At 40.2% G+C, this 22165-nt stretch overlaps 1 long non-coding RNA gene across 1 annotated transcript in view; it reads left to right on the forward strand.

The window, feature by feature from the left end:
* The window catches only part of LOC140224735 (uncharacterized), a 54156-nt gene extending 32391 nt beyond the window's left edge, over window positions 1–21765 (forward strand). The window contains exons 2-3 of the long non-coding RNA XR_011899990.1: window positions 8662–8697; window positions 21708–21765. This is a non-coding gene — a long non-coding RNA (uncharacterized lncRNA). The remainder of the gene's footprint in view (window positions 1–8661; window positions 8698–21707) is intronic.
* Window positions 21766–22165: the final 400 nt, after the last annotated feature.

The following is a 22165-nucleotide window of genomic DNA, read 5'->3' on the forward strand; positions in this document are numbered from 1 at the left end:
AAAATTCAGAAATCCAAGATGGCGGACATGGCCTAAAATGCTATCTCGGCCCCTATCCAGCCGATCTTGGTGAAACTTGGTATCAGGGGGTATTTTCGCATGGGAAACTCGAATTTCGGGTCAAATTTTGAAAATTCAGAAATCCAAGATGGCGGACATGGCCTAAAATGCTATCTCGGCTCCTGTCCAGCCGATCTTGGTGAAACTTCGCATCGGGGAGTATTTTCGGACGGGAAACTCGAATTTCGGGTCAAATTTTGAAAATTCAGAAATCCAAGATGGCGGATGTGGCTTAAAATGATATCTATTTCTTAAACAAACGCACTACACGTCTAGAATGGCCGCCAATGAACCTGCGTAAAACGCACGGGCCGGGTTGTGAAGGCCGGAGGTGGTGGGAGCCCAAATATACCTACCTAACCTCAATCTGCTTTCCCGCTGCATCTTGCCAATGTGGATGAGATGTGGAAATTTCCACGTTTGTAAACTTTAAATATATGGCACTCTACACGGAGAAAAAAACTCGTGCGTGGGACCCGAAGTTTGGGTCATATGGATCTCTGAAGTTTTCGGATTGAGCATCTGAACACTTTAGGTCTAGCTGTCGAGGTTCGGATCACACATCTGAAACTTCAGTTCTTACGTCTGAAGTCTTCAGGTGTGAGAACCGAAGTTTTTCGGATGTGAGAACCGAAATTTTCGGATGTGAAAACCGAAGTACTTTAGATGTAAGAACTGAAGTTTCAGATGTGTGATCAAAACCTCAGCAGCTGGACCGAAAGTGTTCAGATGCTCAATCCGAAAACTTCACAGATCCATATGACCTAAACTTCGGGTCCCACGCACGAAGTTTTTTTCTCCGTGTACGTTCACAATACACCGCCTCGTCGAGGTGCGTGGTTTACCTAGCAGCGTCGGATCGTGAATTCCCTTCATGTGCTGATTACCTATGTTAAAATTTTCGTATCTAAATAAAACAGTTTCTGTTGTCATTTTGAGCCCCTAATACCGAACTTCACACAAACGATTCAGGCATTGAGCTATTGTTGAAGGCCACATCCGCCATATCGGAGTTTAAAATTTTAACAATGAGGTTATTCAGTAATTTTTAATTTTTGCATTTTTTTGGAGGATTGAGTACGCACAGTTCGCTGGAATTTTCTCCGATTTTTTGAAACATTATTAACCCACGGAAAACAAGTTCGAAGTTGCGTATTCTGAGCTCCCATTTAAACTCGCGTCTCCGAGGAAGTCAAGATGGGGCCTGACGAACCCCTAGGTGACGGTCACGCTTTTGACCACGTAATCCTTCCAGCGCGCTCTTAATACTCATGAATTTCTAAATACTGTTCCGATTCCAATAAAGTACCTAACAGTGATTTTAATGAAAATTAAGTGATTCCGATGGGTTCGTTAATTTGTTCGCTCGTTAAAAGCCCCTTGTCCATGTCAGTGCACACTGACATCGATCGAGCCAGAGGGAACGCACGGTCGATATGTGACCGTCACTCAGGGGACGACATCTGGGATTTTTTGGCGATGCGCGTTTAAATAGGAGATAACATTTTAGGCCACATCCGCCATCTTGAATTTATGAAATTTTAAAATTTGACCCGAAATTCAAGTTTCCCGTCCGAAAATACCCCCTGATACCAAGTTTCACCAAGATCAGCTGGACAGGGGCCGAGATAGCATTTTAGGCCATGTCCGCCATCTTGGATTTCTGAATTTTCAAAATTTGACCCGAAATTCGAGTTTCCCATGCGAAAATACCCCCTGATACCAAGTTTCACCAAGATCGGCTGGATAGGGGCCGAGATAGCATTTTAGGCCATGTCCGCCATCTTGGATTTCTGAATTTTCAAAATTTGACCCGAAATTCGAATTTCCCGTCCGAAAATACCCCCTGATACCAAGTTTCACCTAGATCGGCTGGATAGGGGCCGAGATAGCATTTTAGGCCATGTCCGCCATCTTGGATTTCTGAATTTTCAAAATTTGACCCGAAATTCGAGTTTCCCGTCCAAAAATACCTCCCGGTACTAAATTTCACCAAGTTTCCACCAAGCTTCGCCGCGCGCGCGTCAATCAAGTGGAGATAGCGCCTTTTGATTTAATTCGGAATCCGGGTTAGCGCATTAAATCAAAGGGAATTACATGTAGTTCCTTTTGATTTTATTCGTAATCGCTGATTCCCTGTTTTGCGATTTTTCAGGGGCTGATTCCAGGGGATGAAATTAGTATTTTGGGGGCATATTTACGTGTGAGAGCAGCCTATTACATGGAGAATCCAGATCCGTTAAAAACTGAAATTTGGAAATTTGGCGCTTAGTTCCCTTTCGTATAAATACGTCCATATATTACTCGCATAGCTGAAAGCTTTTTCAGCTCACCTCGAGCCATCATCAGAACCTCGAAAAAATACACAAAATAGTGGTATACGTGTAGTGTTGTAGTTTATAGTAATTTTGTGTATTGCGTCGAAGCTCTGATGATGGCTCGAGGTGGACTGAAAAAGCTTTCAGCTATGTGAGTAAAGTATTATGTAATAAAATGTGTAGTACCCAGGTTTTTATCTTCATTTTAATGCTAATAAGTTGATGGAAGTACAGTTGTAGATATGACGTCCTAATACAGTGAAAAAGAAATACTAGGTTGTAATATATTAATTCCTCAATTGTACACGACTAATGCAAGAGATTGAACCAGTCGTTTTGGAAGTCACCAATGAATCTTCCCAGCTCAAAAATGTGACAAAAATGTCCCAGCACACAAATTTTCACATGAGATCAGGGGAAAAATCAGTGAAATTTTCAGTAAAAAATACTAAAGATTCTCCCGGTAAAATTACATTTGCGAGGAAAAATTTGGCAACATTAAAATGTAGCTACGTTTTTTCGTCAGGGAAACGATGACAGTTGAAGCGCATACTTACAAAGAACAAGCATGGATCATCTTCAAAGAGAAGGGATCGTTCGCAGAGCTGTCAGGAGCCCCAGATCTCCAAAAGCATTAAACAGTAGGGTCCATGAGCTATTATACAGGGTGATCCCATTCTTGACCACGCCCAGAAAATTTTTCCACGACGCACGCAGGAAAAATTCAAACCGTAGGTCGTGCACGCCCATCCCAGGACGCGGCGCGGCGGAGCCCAATTGGCCGAAACCACGTTTCTGCCCTTTGGTTTCGTGCCGCAATTGGGCCATCCGTGGCCGATTCCCCGGGACTCCGCCTCACGCACCAGGGACGCGCCGCGCCGCGGTCGGTGGGAAAAAATCGGCGGAACACTTTCTCCGCACCAGTTCCATCTCGCTCCGAATCACAAAAATCTCGCATCGGGATGAGATGAGGGATCGGGGTCAAAGTTGAGGCTCGGTCGTCCGTCGACGGGACCGTAAAAATGTATAATTCAAAGTTTCCTAATTGGCGGCCGCTTTGCTCGGGTGCCCCCCCCCCCCCCCCCCCCCGGATGCGGCTGCTCCGCCGAAAATGACCCCGCATTCCCATCTGCGGCTCGAGGAGTTTAGGCCTAATTTGGGGTCTCCGGATTCGAAGTGTAACTGATATATGATTCGGAGGCTAAAAGCCGTCATTGGCGGATCCAGCAACTTGGCAACACCGGATTTCGTCCATTTAAACCTATGGAAATGTATCGATTCTTGGAGGGGCCAGATGCTCCGACAAGAATCGATTACTTAGCGTAGGTTTGAATGGAGAAAATTCGGTGTTGCTAAATTGCTAGATCCGCCTCTGAGAGCCGTATAGTCATTGTCGTACTTCGAACCGTTCCTTTTCCTCTTGAAGCTTCTGTATGATTTACATCGTAGGTAAGGGTTATCTTCAAGAATTAGCAGATTTTTTCATCAACGTCATGAAAAGGCAACTTTTTACCCCTGTAAAGTAATATGAATGATATTTCCCACTGCAGATGATACAATAGGAAGGAAAATATTCAATGGTTTTTACAAAACTCGCAAGATTCTCCCTCTGAATTTTGTACATTGTGAGGCTGAAAATTAGTAGCACCTCATTACAAGGGTGCAATTCTAAATATAGCACAGGACTTCCCTCGAGTTTCGTAAAAAATTGTCCCTATTACGATTTTACCCTTGATTTTCCCCGCGGAAATTCAAATTTTCCCAGAAAATTTCCCGAGAATTCGTAACTGAGATTTTCTTTCCCAGGATTTCTCAATAATCCTCGGGACCTTTCCCACTCCTACTTTTGGTACTTGACTTTTCCGCGAAAATTTGATCTCTATGCTTCCCTGTACAACTTCACAAGCGCCAAAATCCCTCACTAAGACATCCATTTACCACGAATTTAATGGGTTTGGGTTGGTAGCCGAGTGCTAGAAATAATGCAAAAAATGTTTAAAAAAACACTTACATTTTATTAATAAAGTACCAAAGCTTTTCGAAGCGGACGCCTCATCGTCAGGGTAACAACAAAATCAATATCACAAAGGCCGTTGCCATACTTTAAATTTCAAAATAGGTAACAAGTGATAACAAGCTATTAGATCAGTCTTACTAATTTCTTACGAATTGTCTATTGTCTTTCTATTGTCTTACGAATTTAACTCCCTGCATAACGGCCTCACAACACGTGCTCGTACAATTCACGTGTGTCCAATCTTCCCGCGCTAAATACGTGGTTTAGTGAAAACACATCACCCAGTTTCCACGAAGCTAACCCGGGTATGACCTGGTGGTGGCTTATCTGTCTTTTTTACGCGCAATTCCTCCGCTAAACCGCACCGACCCTACAAGCTCATCCAGTCATCGTCTCAATTGAGTCGTCGTCGGAACCAGGTTTTAATGACCCGCCGTCAGGAGGAGCTTTATCAACTATCTCGAGATTTTCCCAGCGACCCAACCTCGGCCGTGAATTCGGAGCCTATTATTTTCCTTGGGAGTCACCTCGCCCCCTCCCCCGCCTTTCCCGGGGGGCTTAAACGCCGCGATTATCCTGGCGACAATCTCGGGAGATGGAGCGTCGGGACGCCCGCAGTGGCGTGGCGTAAATTGCGATATATCGATTGTTATGCCATTTAAACCTATGGAAAAAGATCGATTATCAGGGCGTTCGCAGCGAACACCTTAGTAATCGATTCTTTACTATAGCTTCAAATGGCGATATATCGATAATCGATCCTTCACGCCACGCCACTGGACGCCCGCGCTTGCGTCGCGTCGCGTCACGGCGCCGTTGACGGTCCTCCGGTTCGGGGATTGAGGCCGCGGTCACACAGGCAGCGCGCGACGCGATGTTGATCGCGCCAAGTCAACCCAGAGTCCCTTTATACTGAGAGTCAAGACAATGTGAATCCATTTCTGATTGGTTCCCGTATTTTAGGCCTCCACAGTGTCACAAACGGGAATAAAGATTACATTTTCACCGATCGCAAAGATTATAATCTGGAATGGACCGGGGAATTACGGGTTCGGCAAGGAACAAACGGAATGAGAGGAGGAACGGAGAAAGGAATTTAAGAATGGGCCGATCAAAGATTACAAAGAACGTTCAATTTCTTTAATCTTTATGCCCGTTTGTGACTCCATGAGGGGTGTTGTCTTGACTCTCAGTATAAAGGGACTCTAAGTCAACCGTCAGTGCACTAAAAAAATGTTGAAGGAACTCAATTTTTGAAATATTGGCGTTATTCCCTTTTCGGTAACAAGGTAGCGAGCTTATTGATGGAATCGATAGACCATTCAATGGAGAAAGGACTCTTATGATATTAATTAATTGATCTGTTGTTACTTCTACGTACATTACTTATAATTTAAGCTAATTGTATATATTTCCTGTATTGGAAGCAGGGCCGGATTTAGAGGGTGGTCACATGGGCCGCGGCCCATGGCGGCAAATTTTGCACTTATTTAAATGCAGGTATTAAAAAAAATCGGATTCAGAAAAAAAATTGCAAAAGAGAAAAGGCGACAAAAACTCTCATTTCTTGAGAGTATGGTAATTTCTAATTTTGTCGTCTTTCGGTGATGCAAGAGACATCACCTTTAATTAGTCAATGTTAAGAGAGAAACCGCACACGTAATTTGGCCTGAAATGGCGAGGTAAGCAGAGCAATGACGAGAAATTGAGATGAAAAGGAGAAGCCCTCAGCGCGGCGGTTAGCACACACATATTAGCGCCTACAAGACTGCATGAATACTCCCTGCATTACATCAAACACAGTGCGGCCAGCAGCGTAGCGGTCGACGCGAAACGCATAGCGCCTACAGATTGTAGGAATACTTCACGCATTGCGCAAAAACACAGATCGTTCAGCACCGTCAGCGCGATGCAGCCGAAGTTAAATTTATTAAACCATATTTATGTTTGTCCTTTCATAATTTTTTCGTTCATTTCTAATAAACCTTACTCTCGCGCAAAGTTCCATGAACTTTTGCTGGTAGTGTTGATAGGGCTTTCACAAAAAGTGTGTCCAACAAGAGTAAACGCGCCTTATGCACCCCTCCCTCTCCGTCACGTTCACTTTATGGTTTTTATTGATGTTTCAAAACGAATGAGAAGGGGGTGGCAAAATACAGGCGACCCATGGGCGGCAAGTAGGTAAATCCGGCCCTGATCGGAAGCTTACAATAAAATAAATATTTTTTAAAAAAAATAGAGAAAGGAGACAAAAAGAAAACGGAGCTATCCAAATGACGGACATTGAGGATGAAACAGGTAATTTTTATAGACTAAGGGCGAAAACTATGGAATAGCTGAGGGGTCTCTCGTAAATTGCTGTGAGAAAAACCTATACCTACCCAGTCCATTTCAACTATCACCAACACCACCGATCAACATTCACCGATTGGATCGGTTGCTTTGCCCTTTGCCTTCCATCTCTATAGCTTTGTCTATCAATTTCAATTATTGGATTGCATTTTGCGAAAAGGAACCAGGAGCATTGCAATGCTGCTAAGATTGTGCAAATTCTTTTGTCTCGGATGAAAAATATGATTATCCATCAACGGTTTCTATTTTACTCGCTGAAAACTGTAAATTCGAGACAAAGTCACAATATAAATTTCATATTTTTTTCATGGTTTCAGTAATTTTATTGCAAAGTATGAGAATGCACAATCTTAGCACCATCGCAATTCTTCTGGTTCCTGTTTGCAAATTCAATCCAATTAGCCTACAGGTATGCAGTTTATCGCGTTCGTAAGACTCAAATCTATTAGCTAACCCTGTCGTTATGGTGACGCGGGCCACCTTCTCAGTAGCAACCAACCGGCAGGTTTAAAATCATCATGAGATATGTTGAAAACTGAGCAGCACGTGACAAGACAAACATTTTTTTAAAAAAATGTACTGCGGGTAACAAGGCTGATAAAAAAAAAAAAGCCATTTACCAATACGCTTCGGTTAAAAACACCATCGCCCTCCTCAGTTGGATAAAAATATGTGTAAATTTTTAAAAATTGTTAATTTATTATTTTTTATAAAACATTGGAAAAAAACACATTGGATCTGGAGTCCAGACTCTTAAAAACATCGACAAGAAAAAATACTCTTGATTCAATCGGATTTTTGTTTAAATCAAGAACCAAGCCTTTTAATTTGAGCGGATTTCCTTTTGATTTGTGCAAAAATCTGATTGAATCAAGAGTATTTTTACTTGTCAATGTTTTCAAGAGTCATGGACTCTAGATCCAACGTGTTTTTTTTCCAGGGATATTTTTCATTTCATTAATTTAAAAATTATTTTTTTAATTTTTTAAAATTTTTAAAATTATTGCACCCGGTCGCGCAGTTAATTTCGCGTCGCGCGCTGCTTGTGGGAGCGTGGCTTTCCCCGGTGCGGAAAGGATGCTCAGCCCACGCTCAACGACTCTATTGTCAAGCGGCCGATTGTCAAAGCGATTTGCATATGCTTGAGCCGCCCGCAGTTGTCGGTCAAGAAAGCTCCAAGTTCCGGGCTCGAAATCCGGCGTGATAAAAAAACATGAAATATGTAATCCGGAGCCAGAAATTGTCAGATCGTAACGAGACTTTACGCTTTCCCCGTTGTCATGGAATACAATCCTGTAGAAAATGGGTTGAGGCCAGTTTGTGATCGAACCCTGATCAGCTTCGTCTAAGTCATCCCGAAAAATGTCAGATTAAAGGTTAAAATGCTCTACCAATGACTGACTGTCTTTGAAATGACTTTACTACCTATATCTTGTTTTGTGCTCTGGTAAAAGCTAGTTGGGATCCGTTCATGAACTGACCCTAATCGGGTTTAAAGAGAGAGTAGAGAGCTTTTTTCCATCGGAAACTTTCGAAGTAGAATATTTGAGCCGATTTTTAAAAAAATCGGACTTTTGGAGAAATGTTCATCGAAAAATATCCAAATCGTTAAATGTGTTCAAACATTTTGATTTATGCACAGCGTTGGTGATTTTTTTCAACGTGTAACAAAAGTCAGTGCGAAATTGGAATTCTCGATGAAGAAGACAGCTTTTCACTTCTAATTTTAATTTTAACACACGTTGACATAATCAAAATCGCTTTTCCAAACGACTCGTGCATTGAACCGCAGTCTGTTCGTAATTGTACTTCAGCTCTTCAATTCATTGTGCTCATATTCCTTTCATTTGTGCTCATATTTCTTTCGTATTTGTGCTCTTTCCTTTCCGTAATCATATTATCATTGTGTTTCAGGTAAAATCAATTTTCCATCGGTGACATTTTCAGATTGTAAGTAGCTTTTACGAATCTTTATTAAACTTTTCTTGAATCTCTCACAATACATAACATGTTTCATAAAAAAAAAAAAAAAAAAAAAAAAAAAAAAAAAAAAAAAAAATGAAATTGGTTTCACCTATTTCTTGTTTTCAATTTTGAAAATCTGTTAAAATTTTTGTGGGCTGAATTGTTTTGACCTACCTTACTTAAAATCTAAAACTATTGTATTTTAATTTATTTTCATAATATTGCATTATGTATATGTTTTATGTGATAACGTTTTATCAGATAATTACAAATTGGAATGGGGTCGACAGCCACCCTACCCAAGAGGAGAAGAATAATTCCCCATTTGCAATTATCATTCTAATGGTTGATGGGGTGGCAAAGCTCCTGTCTCTATCAATTTATCGTATTATTTTGCACTTTTATTCTGCAAACTAGCACACAAATGAACCTAACTACTCGCAGTTTATTCTTTGGGATACCAGCGGAGGCATTTTTCTGGTTTTTTTCATTGTTTCTAGGAGCTTAAAGTTCCTATGAAACTCAAGATTGCTGAACCAATCAGAAATGGGTCATCTTACGACCGCACTCTCTTCATATAAAGGCACTCTACAATGCTGCCGTGCTAAGGAAAAACGCCGTATGAACATTCAAGAATTGCCAAATTTGTTGTCAAAAAATATTTATTTTTGAAGAAAGTTAAGAATATTTTTCCTTAAAATTTTCAGGAATTTTAGGTGAAATTGCAAACAAGATTATCCGTAAAATTAGAGGAAAATTATGTACAAATTTCCCCGAAAATACGTGATTTACCAAAGGAAATTTGGCAACGCCTGAAGGTTCATACGGCGATATTCCTTAGCACGGTAGAGTGTACGGAAGGTGCTCACCTAAAAAATTTGCTCTCGCTGTGCAAGACGTCCTTCCCCGTGGATGGTCTTTTGGACTACATTTTGCAATTAGGATCTACAATTTCTGGCTCATACATGAAAGCAATTATGTCCATAGGGGAACTATTGGTACATACGTTGTTTCTAAATTGAGCCAGACATTTTAGCTCCCAACTATAAAGTGTAGTCCATTCATTGGAGGAATTTTGTCGTGGAGTAACGTAAAATCGTTAGGGCATTTTGTCTCATGCTCGGATTCTTGATGATGTTGGAGATCTTTTGGACTACATTTTGCAATTAGGAACTACAATTTCTAGCTCACCCATAAAAGCAATTATGTCCAAAGGGGAACTATTGCTACATACGTTGTTTCTAAACTGAGCCAGAAATTTTAGATCCCAACTACAAAGTGTAGTCCATTCATTGGAGGAATTTTGTCGTGGAGTAACGTAAAATCGTCAGGGCATTTTGTCTCATGCTCGGATTCTGGATGATGTTGGAGATCACGCTCTGTTCGATGCTCGTTTGTTGGGTTTGTTATGAATTTGTTGCGCAACGAGCGAGGAATGATTCGCGGCTCCTCTGACGAAAGGACGTATCTCGAGTTCTGCACGAGCCCCAGAAAGCATGGATTTATATGTGAAGCAGGGCTCATATAGAAATTGTGATACGCTTTTACGACAGAGGAGCGGCGGGTTGTGAGACCGAAGCCCGCGAACCGGTGAACCGAGAGGATCCCGATCCTGCACCAGACAACAACTCGTCCACGACGACTCGACCGACGTTGCCTCTCTCGCGCGCCACCCCCGCGATTCGATCGGATCCGATTCGACCCTGATTAGTGATGACGATGAATCGGAACATACACTGAAAAAAAAATCTCGGTGTTTTTACTAAGAAAAGGGTAAAATTACCAAGAATTCAGGGTTCTATTTGATCCCAGTTTTTTCTTAGTAAAATGACCAATTATGGAATTGGTAATTTTGCCGAGAATCTCGGTAAAATTATTGAACTTTCTCGGTAATTTCACTGGACCTTGGTAAAAACGCCAATATTTTTTATCGACTGTGGTTGAATTACCGAGATAAAATGGCAAAGTTACCGGGAATTGATTACCAATAAAAGTGGTATTCTTACCTGAGAAAAACAGTAAAAATACCGTTTTTAGGTAAGCTTACCAGTCTGTCTTGGTAAAATTACCTATAGTTGGTAAAGAAAGTGAGATGGTAAAGGTACAAACGGACCGAGGTAAAAACGCCGAGAATTTTTTTTCAGTGTATTTAGCAAAAAGGAACCAGCGCGATTGCAGTGTTTTCAAAATTGTGCATCTTCTGCTTTTTTTTCTGAAAATACTCAATACGTATACAGTTTTGAAATTTACTTAATTATTTTCTTTTACAATCAACAATATCTTGGTGGGAAGCAAAAACTATTCGCTATTTTAAGAGATTTTTTGGATTTTTGTAAAGAAGCAACATTTTTACAACACTGTAATCGCGCTGGTTCCTTTTTGCTGAATGTGGTACAATTAGGGAATTTAGAAGTGATCTAGCGTTACATAACGATCATATCTTATGAATTTTTCTAGATTTTTTGGATTATAAATTTTAGCGGGTCACATTTCCAAGAGCGCCAATTTGGAATTTTGGAAACGGTCGATTATTCTCCTTCCCTGGGTTTTAAATTGGATTATTTGGATATCTATCACGGGGTGGTTTTGTCACTTTGATGCCAATTCTAGGATACTCTCTTCCCCTCGACAACTTTTTGCGGCCTTCCCTTTTTCCGAAATTTGACTGAAGTGGTGCCTCAGCAGTCAGCACCTATTGTTGACCCCGTTTTAAAACGAAAAAGTAAAAATGAGGTAAAGGCCAGTGTTACAAGAAATACCCTAGATGAGTTCGGATATGCGTTATATCGTAAGGGTAGAGGAGAATGGTAGAAAAAATTCTAAAGAATTAATTTCATATAGTACTTGAATGTATCCTAGATTTCTGTAAAAATAAAATTAATATACTCTGTTCAGTGGGAGCAGTCCAATTTTTTGACTTATTGACTGCGCGTATCATAGACACGGACATTTTCCGTGAGATCTATTAAAAATCTTCTGAGGTATCTTCTTCCAATGGGTGTCTATATGTAGGTGTATAGTCAAAAACGGAGGAAAAGAAGCCGGCCAGGGATATTTTACATGTCCAACCTTCTCTTGAGCAAAGACACTATCATCGGCTGCGTTACGGATAGAGACAATAAACCCTCCACTGGGGTCTTGGCAATGATGGCACCCTTTACTTTCGGGACTCGAATATTCAACTGTTGACCTACCTACTAGTTGTGTGGTTAACCACGTGTTGAGAATTTCTTTTGCAAACAAACCGAAGTTTGGAAAACTTGTTTGGTTCATTACATCAACCGAGGCTCATCATTCATCTAGTGTGTAGGTCAACAGCCGAAAAAAGGGTGATGACCGGCGCACCCTTAAAATTATCCATAAAGACTTGTTAAATCCCCGAAAGTTAAAACTTCCACCTGTGGTCAAGAGGTCGGTGAGCAGGGTGGCATGAAACGTATTAGAAAGAAATGAAAGATTGGACATTTCAGTGAAATATTTCATGAAATTTCACGAGGCTGTGAAATATTTCATATTTTTTAGGGCTAGAACATGCAACCCGCACTCAAACACACAAAAGTAGAAGAAAGTCACAATTTTTACATTTTATGAAACATGAAACGGAGCCGGTATTTTTCAATATCTTTCATAAATTTCTGAAATTTCATGAAATATTTCATAAGAAATTTCAAGATTTTATTTTTCATGAAATTTTGCCACCCTGCCGGTGGAGGGTTTCTTGTCCGTGGTTACGGAATTTCTGTACGTAACGTCAACTTGCGCCTCTCTCTTGTGGCAACAGTGCTGCTCATCGTGGCGAGTTGGTGAGTTATGTCGCGCTCGAGCTCTGCCTCGGTTCTGCTTTGAAAGTTTGTTACCCGACCCTCGCCTTTCTTTCCTCCATGCCCAGTCATGACCAAAGCAACGTATATGCATACGAAATGTTATTGGATTTACGCGGTTCTAGCTTAGCGGGTGAGCCAGGGTCTCCTCTCTGGATCTCGAGTGCTCCGCTCTGGCTCTGTCATGCCCCGTTGCAACTCACGTGCGCCATGCAGCCCCCTTCGCCCCCTATCGCCCCTTCTCGGACACCCCCGCGAGGTACGCTCATTGTTAACGTCCACCCCCTCCCTATTTTACTCGCAGGGGGCGGACACGGAGACAATATGTGACCGTCCACACGGAAGAAAAAACCAGGTGGTGGCTATACTAGACTTTCTGGATAGACAATGTATGATCCTGAAGAAAATTAGACAGTACCAAAAGTTAAGTATTGGCTACCAGATTTCTTAGGAAAGCTCACAGTGCCAAATTGGTTACATTACGTTTTTCGGGTTAATCGCCGAGGCGAGGTGTATGGGTCCGACGAGGCACGAAGTTAAGCATTCTGATATCTGTTTCTTAACCAAAATTTCGCGTGATTCGCGCAACGAAAATTAATGACATTAACTCGTAACCAAGATATTCAATTTTTCTTAACGCGTGAATCCAAACCTCCCGCTCATAAAAATGCGATGGCCCACGACTTGCGTTTTGTGACCGGGCAATTTGAATTTCCCGTGACCAACGTAAAATAAAAACGTTAATATCTTAGTGAAGGGTTGAACACAGTAATTTTCGATGCGAGAAGCAAGTTTTTCGTGAAATTCTCGTTGAAAGATACGTGTATCAGAATGCTTAAATATTTACCTTGCCAATTGGTCCATTGCTTCCAATCATAGTTACGCCCTCCTTTTTCCCAAGATTTTGATCAAATGTTATCTGCATTTTGGCGACGGCTATGGACCAAGACTTATAAAAAATGGCTATCACCTTTCATACTTTGAGTTTCAGTGATAAACGTTCTTCATTATGCTGAAGAACAAGATTTACCGAGTTTTGTATATTTTTGCGTCAATAGTGGGCAGAGTGATAATTTTCTATATTTTAGGATATTTTTTCAAAATTACCTGAAAGTTGAATTTATGCACGAGAACAAGTTTTTAGAATAAAGTCTAAACTCACAGCCAGAGTGATTATCGCAAATCTATTGTCTTTTGATTAGCCATACTTAGTTGGACCGCAGTTTTCGAGTTTTTTTCGAAATATTTTATCATCAAATTGTGCATTTTGGTGCCTGACGCACAACACAATGATTATACCTTGCGAAATATTTGGTGAACAGCTCGTAAAATAAGCAGTAAGTAAGCATAGTGGTTGCAAAACCCTCCACTAAAATGTCGTGAAATTTCTTCAATCTGGGAATGTAATCTCAGAATGCTAACAGTGACACCAGGTAATTTCAATAATGACGTCACACCGGCATCCGAATGAAGAAATGCACGTACAACTTCCACTTTGCATCTCGCCGGTCGACGGATCGAGTGATAAACGAAGTTAATTGCTTCGAGGGGTCGGAGGTGACAGAAAATTGGACAAAAGTGAAAAAGGCGTTAAAAGTAAAAGTGTTGCGAATATTCTACGTGTCTCCCGACGGCGGAACGTCAATTAAACGCTGACGTTGCCTCACGCCGCGCCGCGCCGTCACCCAGGCAGAATGACGTAGGATATTTCCGACGGGGACGTCAACCATATCGGCGGTATCATCTGCGCTCGTAACAGTGATTTGCACTCGTGCCCTTGGCATTGCGATTCGCTCGCCATTTTTACGTGTTTTTTATTGGAGACCGTCACCTGCTCCTACTGAAAAAAGAGCGTTTGAGACAGGGTGAGTGGAATGAGAAGGAAATTGATTTTAAATTTTTTTCTTGTTATTTTTCAGGGCAATAATTTTCTGGCTAAAAATTTAATCAGATTATAAAAATCTGTGGCTCATGCTAGAAGAAAGTTATTTTATTGAAGTAGACATATTCTAAAAATTGCAGCCTGGAAGAGTTCCTTTGGTTTCAAGAATAAAATCTCTTGGTTTAAACAGAGTTTTGCTTGATATTAGTGACTTTCTTCTTGATCAAGAAGGATTCTGATTGGCAACAAATTCAAGAATATTTCTGCTAAATCAAACCCCTTTTCACTAGCGTTAGGGAGCTTTTAATAATTTAATGAGACCTTTCTTTGAAAGACAATGTCAGGGCATTTTTAGATATTCCTTTAAATTGTGTCTCTTGCTTACAATTATTGACTGAACTGACGAGCCTCAGAAGCGAATCTAATATCTCCATCTTTTTATGTGCACGCCTTATAGTTTTTAATTAAGGTTCATTTTAAATGTCCGATTATGGTTTCGCAATTTGGAGAAAACATATTTTTCAGAGAGAGAGATATTATGGTGTAACGACTTGTGTATAAAAAATTCTGATTGTGAGCAAAATTCGTTTCAAGTTTAATATTTGCGTTCAAGTTCATGACGCACCTCAAAATTCGAATACTGAGGCAAAAAATTAAGCCTACTAAGGCTTAGTTTTTTCCTTTGTATTGCAGAGCAATTAGTGTCTGCAATTAAATCGAAGGGGTAAGTTGTACAAATTCATGAGCCCTAGCGTCCTGCGTGATCAACGAAAGCCAGGGCTTATGATTTTTTCGATTTTTTCCCGTCTAACAGAAACCGAATCATTTATTCAACGAAAAACCTCAAATGACAACATTTACTGAAATTAACAATCACTGCAAGTGTTTATAAAAAGTTCCTTCATCTGTTGTACCTTTCAAATTTTCTTTGCGTGAAATGATAGAATTGTGTTAAAGTTACATCAATTTTGCTTCCAACAGCTGAGACGCAACTGACGGGACATCGGGTGATTTTCAAAACGGCATGAGTTTTGGTTTGAGATTTTGGGTCAAATCCTGAAAAAATTGGGCAATGCACTCTTGGAACATTTTTCTCCTGCCCGACAGTTTCCCTCTTTTTCTGAGTTTGACGTCGGCTATAATTGGCCCTCCGGCGCGGCGTTGCGTCCAGGGGTTATCCGCAATTGACGCCGCCCTAATCCGTTTTGCCACCGCTGTTAGCGTGCCTAATCTAATGGAAAATGTTCAATTCACGTCTCAGATCGCTTGCTTAACCCGGGCCTCCTCCTCATTAGCGCGTTTTCATAAGTTTCGTCTTCCATTTTTTTTCTCTCTTTTTTTACACTTCTCCGATTTCCCGAGTTTTATTTTCTTTCGAGCAATTTCGTTACCTTGACTCTCGCCCTGGCCTTCGATGTTGCCATCGTAGCTTCTTTGTGTTTTTTTTTCTCTCAATACGCGGAGAGGGAAGTTCATTTTGACGTATTTCTGCCAAACGGAACTGAGTGCATTAAGACATGAGCCCTGAGACCCATGAGAATATATGCATAACAGGGCTCACGTCATAATGCCTATAGTTCCGTTTGGCAGAAATACGTCCATTTGAATTGTACGCATGGGCAGCACAGGTATGTATTCTTGTAGCAAAATCTCTCGATGGTCGTGGCAAGAAAACTGAAAATTCTAGTTAAATTTAATGAGTCAGGCACAAGTAGATTCGCCGAGTAGTTTGATCCTCGAGGAAAAACTATTTACTATCCTCTACAGCATCGTATTTTTTTAGAATTTTGTTTTAAAAACAGTGCAACAATGTAAACTGCATTGATTGACGAAAAAAACTAGAAAAGTTGTAAACTGAATGTTTTCAGATGGTAAATCAACCCAGTAAACCTAAGCGTGTTTTCACCATAAAACAAGGAAAATTTTTAGTTAAAAAAATCTTAACTTCTGTTACATGTTCAAATATGTTAATAATTTCAATAAAGCAATACCTGATAAACCGACAATAAATTCATCGCTCGAGGGATGCCCTTCATAGAATCACTCTGTTACGGGAGCAACTATTCGAACACAGACGTCGAGGAATTGCATACACATCCTTTTGAAGGCGATTTGAGACATTTGCAAATGAGTCAAGATACATTTACAACTAAATTATTTGAATTTTCTTTTCATGAATGAATGAGACATGTTTATATTTACTTTTCTCAGCTATTTCTTTTTCTTTGAAATACCATTTTATTCACCTTAAAATGAAGCTGACAACGACGTTACCTGATTTTCCAGCGCAAGTTGGAGCAAAAAATCTTTAGTTCCTGAGTTAAACTGGAGGACTGCCGCACTGTTGCTTCCAATTAGCTGAGTTACAATCCTAGCAATTCTCTCAATCGTATTTGGTTCCTCGTTCGTCTCCTATGGTTAATTTAATACCAGCTGCTGAATGATTGTCTTGGACAGCTTTTTCTTTGGCCATCTCTGACACCAATGAAAACTTTTTTCTGTTAATATCCTCTGTTTTTACCACCACTTCGGGACTTCGCTGTATTTTCTTCTGGTTGACCCATTGAACATTTTAAGCTGTTGCTTAAATTAAATTCATTTGTTTTGCTTTTTTTTTTACAACGAAGTGGCTTCACGAGTTTGAAGGGAGTTTGAGTGGTTTCCACGAGTGCTCTTCGTTTTTCCGATGAGTTCTGTCATCGTGAATTTTATCAAATTTTGTGTGCGTCCACATCTGACACATGGTGCCAGTCGGAATCCTGACCTGTACTTAAAAAAATCTTCTTTTTACAGCATGCGTGACATCAAGGGTGTTGATTCGTGTAACCAAAAGTTATCGATCATAGAAACCAAACTTTGATTTAGATCACCAACGTTAAGTCATATCAAAATCAAATTCATTGCTGAAGACCGCAGTACCTGAATCAACAAGCATGTGGTTCTTTAAAATTTGCATTGTGGATATTTTTGCGCTGATTAATGACGTCTTATTATCATAATATCAACCAAAATGATCCATCATCGTACAGCAATCAATGATTACATTTATAGGGGATAGTTCTTCGCTTTTCATTTAAACAGCTCTTTTCCTTTAGGAGGTCCAAAAGCAGCATCTCAAAATACACAGTTTATACAAACCCCGAGTAAAATTCAATAGACTAGTGGCGTGGCGTGCTCTGCGATATATCGATTGATCTGCCATTTAAACCTGTAGAAAAGGATCGATAAAAAGGGTGTTTGCAACGTGCATCTTAATAATAGCTTCTTTACCATAGCTTCAAATTGGGAAATATCGATAGTCAATCATTCACGCCTCGTCACTGCACTAGAATAATTTGAATTAGAAATACATAGCAAATGATAATGATTTGCTATTGATAATATGTAGAAAGTACTAAAGATTGTATACTATGACGATTGAACGTTTTAGCTAAACCAAGTGCTTACATTTAAGCGGCTGCGGCTTGTCAAAATATTAGAATACTTTTTGTTTTACTTTACATTTTTTGCAGCGGCAAATCACCGTGATCCCTTTCAAAGAGCTGTATCCAAAGGTATTCTAATGAATTTCATTCGAGGTGTGTAAAAATTATATTTATCATAATGCTATTTAAAATGTATCATTTAATCTCAAAACAAACAATATAGAGCTTCCTTAATGAGCTGTTAAAGGGACAACTGGATTACGTTTTGCAATAAGGAATCACTATTTCTGGCCCACTTTAAAAACAACATACATGCCATTGGTTTCTCTATGGAGATATGTGCTTTTATGGGAGAGCCAGAGATAGGGATTCTTTATTGCAAAATGTAATTCAACTACGAATACTGGTCATGCGATGGCCAAAGTGCAAAACCACTTATCTCCGTTCGTGACGTTGCAGACCTCCTGTCATACTCTATTTTTTCAATGGAAAACTAGTCGACGTAGTTTCTTGAAAAGTTCCTCGATTTTTCGTTTCTACCGGCAAAATATTCTGTAAAATTGTCAAACTTTAAAGTTCGAAAAAATAAAGTAAGATAGGGAATTTTGAAGAACTGTGAGGGAGATACGTAGTTTCTCACTTCGACCGCCGATAGTCTTGTATGCTCTCCTAGGACAGTTGTTTATCGGTGCACCTGTACTGCCGTGCTAAGGAAGAACACCATATAAGCCTTCGGACGTTGCCAAGTTTCCTCCGAAATAAACAGAATTTACTGGAAAAATTGTGAATATTATTTTCCAAAATTTTCATACAATTCTGTACGAAATTTAATTTAAAATATCTGAAAATTTCAAGTAACGCACGATTCAAATGCACGAATGTTGTCAAAAATACATGTTTTATCCAGGGAGATTTGGCAACTCTCAAATGTTCATACGGCTTTCTTCCTTAGCAAGGCAGTTTATTCAAAGGGCTTCCATGCTACTTTACTTCCGCCAAGTATTTGCCTGTTTAAGGCGTGCACTGGGGAAGTCTGTCATGAGTTATGCTAGGACCAAGCCCAGCGCCTACTTTTCTCCCACTGAGAGAGAAATGCATCGGAAGCCCGGTACGCAAAAAACGGGCGAAAAACCTTTAATTAACGCAGTGGGTGAACTGAACGCTGAACGTTGACTTCTGAGTGGGCCGGTCTGATTCCTTCGGAAGCCGGACGAGTGGCGATGATCTGCACCAGTTTCCCCGCCGGCCACGGCCGTTCGCGACTCTGCAGAGTTGCCAAATTTTGGATTTTTTCATAGATTTTGTTTCAAAGAAAATTGTATGATCTTAAAATGTTCGAAATTCACGAATTTTGCCGCCCAAATCATTATTTTTCTGAATTCTTAAGAATTTGGTTCTTCTTTTCTAAACGCAAAAAGAGTCAAATTAATTCGAAGATACAAGCGCACAGATGGTTTTCTCTCGAAAAACCTATCGGTAAAATCAATTAGACAATCAGAAGATCTGTCATTGGACGAATTATGAATTGTAACTGACCTCATAATGACCCACGAATGTTGCCGTGCACATTTAATAGTTGTGTCTTACTTTCCTATCCCTGCGTTAAAGTCTCCGAGCATATGTGTGACTGGCTTTTCAAGTTCGGTTATCGATGGTTCCCCATTTGAAACTGTGCTAAAGAATAGTTTATTAAAGTGCTCGTTGTGAACACCTTGTTCATCGATCCTTTTTTCATAAGTTTAAATGACAGATGAATAGATATATCGCAAAGCTCGCCACGCCACTGCCGCGTGCCGCGTACCAGTTTCTAGTTTGACCGAGACTCTGAGACCCATAAGAGTACATGCATGACGGGGACCATGTCACAGTGAAAATATCTCTTTTGATATGAATACGTCCAACTGAAGAATTCACTTACCAATAATTTGACAAACAAATTCAACGCAATATAGGCGTGGTTTTTTTAGAGCGAAAATATCGCATTCGACTGCCGTTTAGATAGTATCGAATGCGATATTTTCCTTTAAAAAAACCACACCTTCATTACGTTGAATTTGTCTGTCTAAATTGGTAAGTGAATTCTTTAGGCTCCTGACAACAGAATTGCGATAATTCCAGAAAAAATGACGAGTAGCTGTAAAAATGGAACCGATCGACGCGATATCACATGTCCTTTCGACACAAAATATGACGTCCATCGAATCATCCTAATTCCGTGGATCTTCATAAAATCTAGCATCAAGGCTTCGAAGGAGTGAGCAACGATACTTGATGAAGATTACCATCGCGTCGCGTCTGGCGTCTTGTCGCAGCGTGAATTAGGTGCATCGGAGATGAGCCGCTGCTGCTCCCGCCGCGCGGATATTTACCGAACATTAGTCCCCCGGCGGGGCAATCGGGGCATTAGTCCCCCAGCGTCCCAGCGTGGCGCCTCAAAAACGGCGTTTTTCTCTACCCTGCGATTGTTTTTCTGCTCTCCTAACACACTTTGCCCATCGCAAAAACTGCCTCATTCAGAGCTGCAAATCGCCGCCCGAGTCAACCGACATTGACATCCGAGACTCATTCCGAACGACTTTCATTCTGGATTGTAGTTAAGAGTAAAGAGTGCGTTAGCTCGATGGGAGCTATTAAGATCGTCATCGGTGCAATTTGAGAAAAGTCCTGCCGTGCTGGGGGAAAACGGCGTATGAACTATCAAACGTTGCCAAATTTCCTCCGACAAGCCACGGATTTTTCGGAAAGCTTGTGAATATTTCTCTTCCGATTTTTCAGAGGATCTTGTTCGTAATTTGGTCTAAAAAGTGTGAAAATTTCGAGGAAAAATATTCATAACTTTCCTCAAAGAAACACTCTTTCTGAGAAGAACTTCGGCAAATTTCGAATGCTCATACGGCATTTTTTCCAAGCACAATAGGATGTATTTCTATCAAACGGGACTATGTGCATTAAGATATGAGCCCTGAGACCCATAAGAATATGTGCATAATAGGGCTCAAGTCATAATGCACATAGTTCCGTTTGACAGAAATACGTCCAATAGAGTCTGGGCCCTCCGCTGTAACTATTGTCAGGTAGCATTGTATTTCAGAGATCACACGCACACGCCACGAAGTTCCCGTAGTTTAAAAGTTAATTTTTGGGAGCATTACTGTTTTCACTCATTGATGTCTGACGCTGGACGCGACGCGTGCAAGGTGAACGGTTTTCGGTTTAACAAACGAGACATGCTAGCTATCTATTGAATTTGATAGACAAAGATGTAGCAAAAAGAACCAACGGAAAGTAGAGCGATTCTGTTGGTAGTATCGGATGTTTTCAAAGGACAAAAGAGGTAAGTAATGGACTAACTAACGGCAACCTACGAAGGACCATTTAGTCAATCTATCGTTTTCCTCTTTTGTCTAATGCAACCACCCGCTACCACCAACAGAATCAAGCCATTTTCCCCTATGGCCTCTTGGTCTATCGCTTTTTCAATCGATTTCAATATATAGCCCGCCGATTTGACAGATTGAATTGGAAAACTGAATCAAGCCATTTTCCCCTATGGCCTCTTGGTCTATCGCTTTTTCAATCGATTTCAATATATAGCCCGCCGATTTGACAGATTGAATTGGAAAACTGCTTAAAAGAACTTTTATCAGGTATCATTCACCGTAAATGGTTGTCAGTTCTCGAGGCAAGAATTCGTGTTAAATAGCTTTCAAAAGTTGTTCTCTTTAAAATTCCCGCGTTGCGAAAAAATAAAGGAATAAGGAATACGATATGTCCCCAACCAGGAAAATTCGAAGTCATTACTATTTTTTAAAATATTTGTTTATGATGGTTTTTATTTCATTATTAATTAATGTTTCATTGTTTCAGATAAAATCCAACCGCCTTTTCAACAAATTTACAGAGAGAAGTTGAATTTTCAAGGTAAGGTAATTTACATTATGTTTCATAATTGTTTACGTATCATATTTTTTTTTCGAAGTAAGTAAGTGGTTTCAAATTGGGCACATACAATAAGTATTATTTTCTTTTTAACTAATGTAGCAGGAATTTTTGGCCGTGATTTTTGATGACATTTTTTCATCCGAGATCTAAAAATATGTAAAGTGACGGTTACCGTGCATTATTTTGGCTATATTTTTATGAGCCACTTGATTATGATGACATGCAGCTCAAAGAACAAATCAATTACTTCAAAGTATCATTATTCATTGAGCCTCAGCACAGTAGCTTCTTTTCGTGTTTTCAAGTTTTCCGTACCTGATATGCAAGATGCAAGGCTTGCGTATTTTCTGCATATATTTTTTGACGCAATTGCTTTCCCGCCG

The sequence above is a fragment of the Bemisia tabaci genome, chromosome 6 (genome assembly GCF_918797505.1).
Source record: "Bemisia tabaci chromosome 6, PGI_BMITA_v3".
Classification (NCBI taxonomy): Eukaryota; Metazoa; Arthropoda; class Insecta; order Hemiptera; family Aleyrodidae; genus Bemisia; species Bemisia tabaci.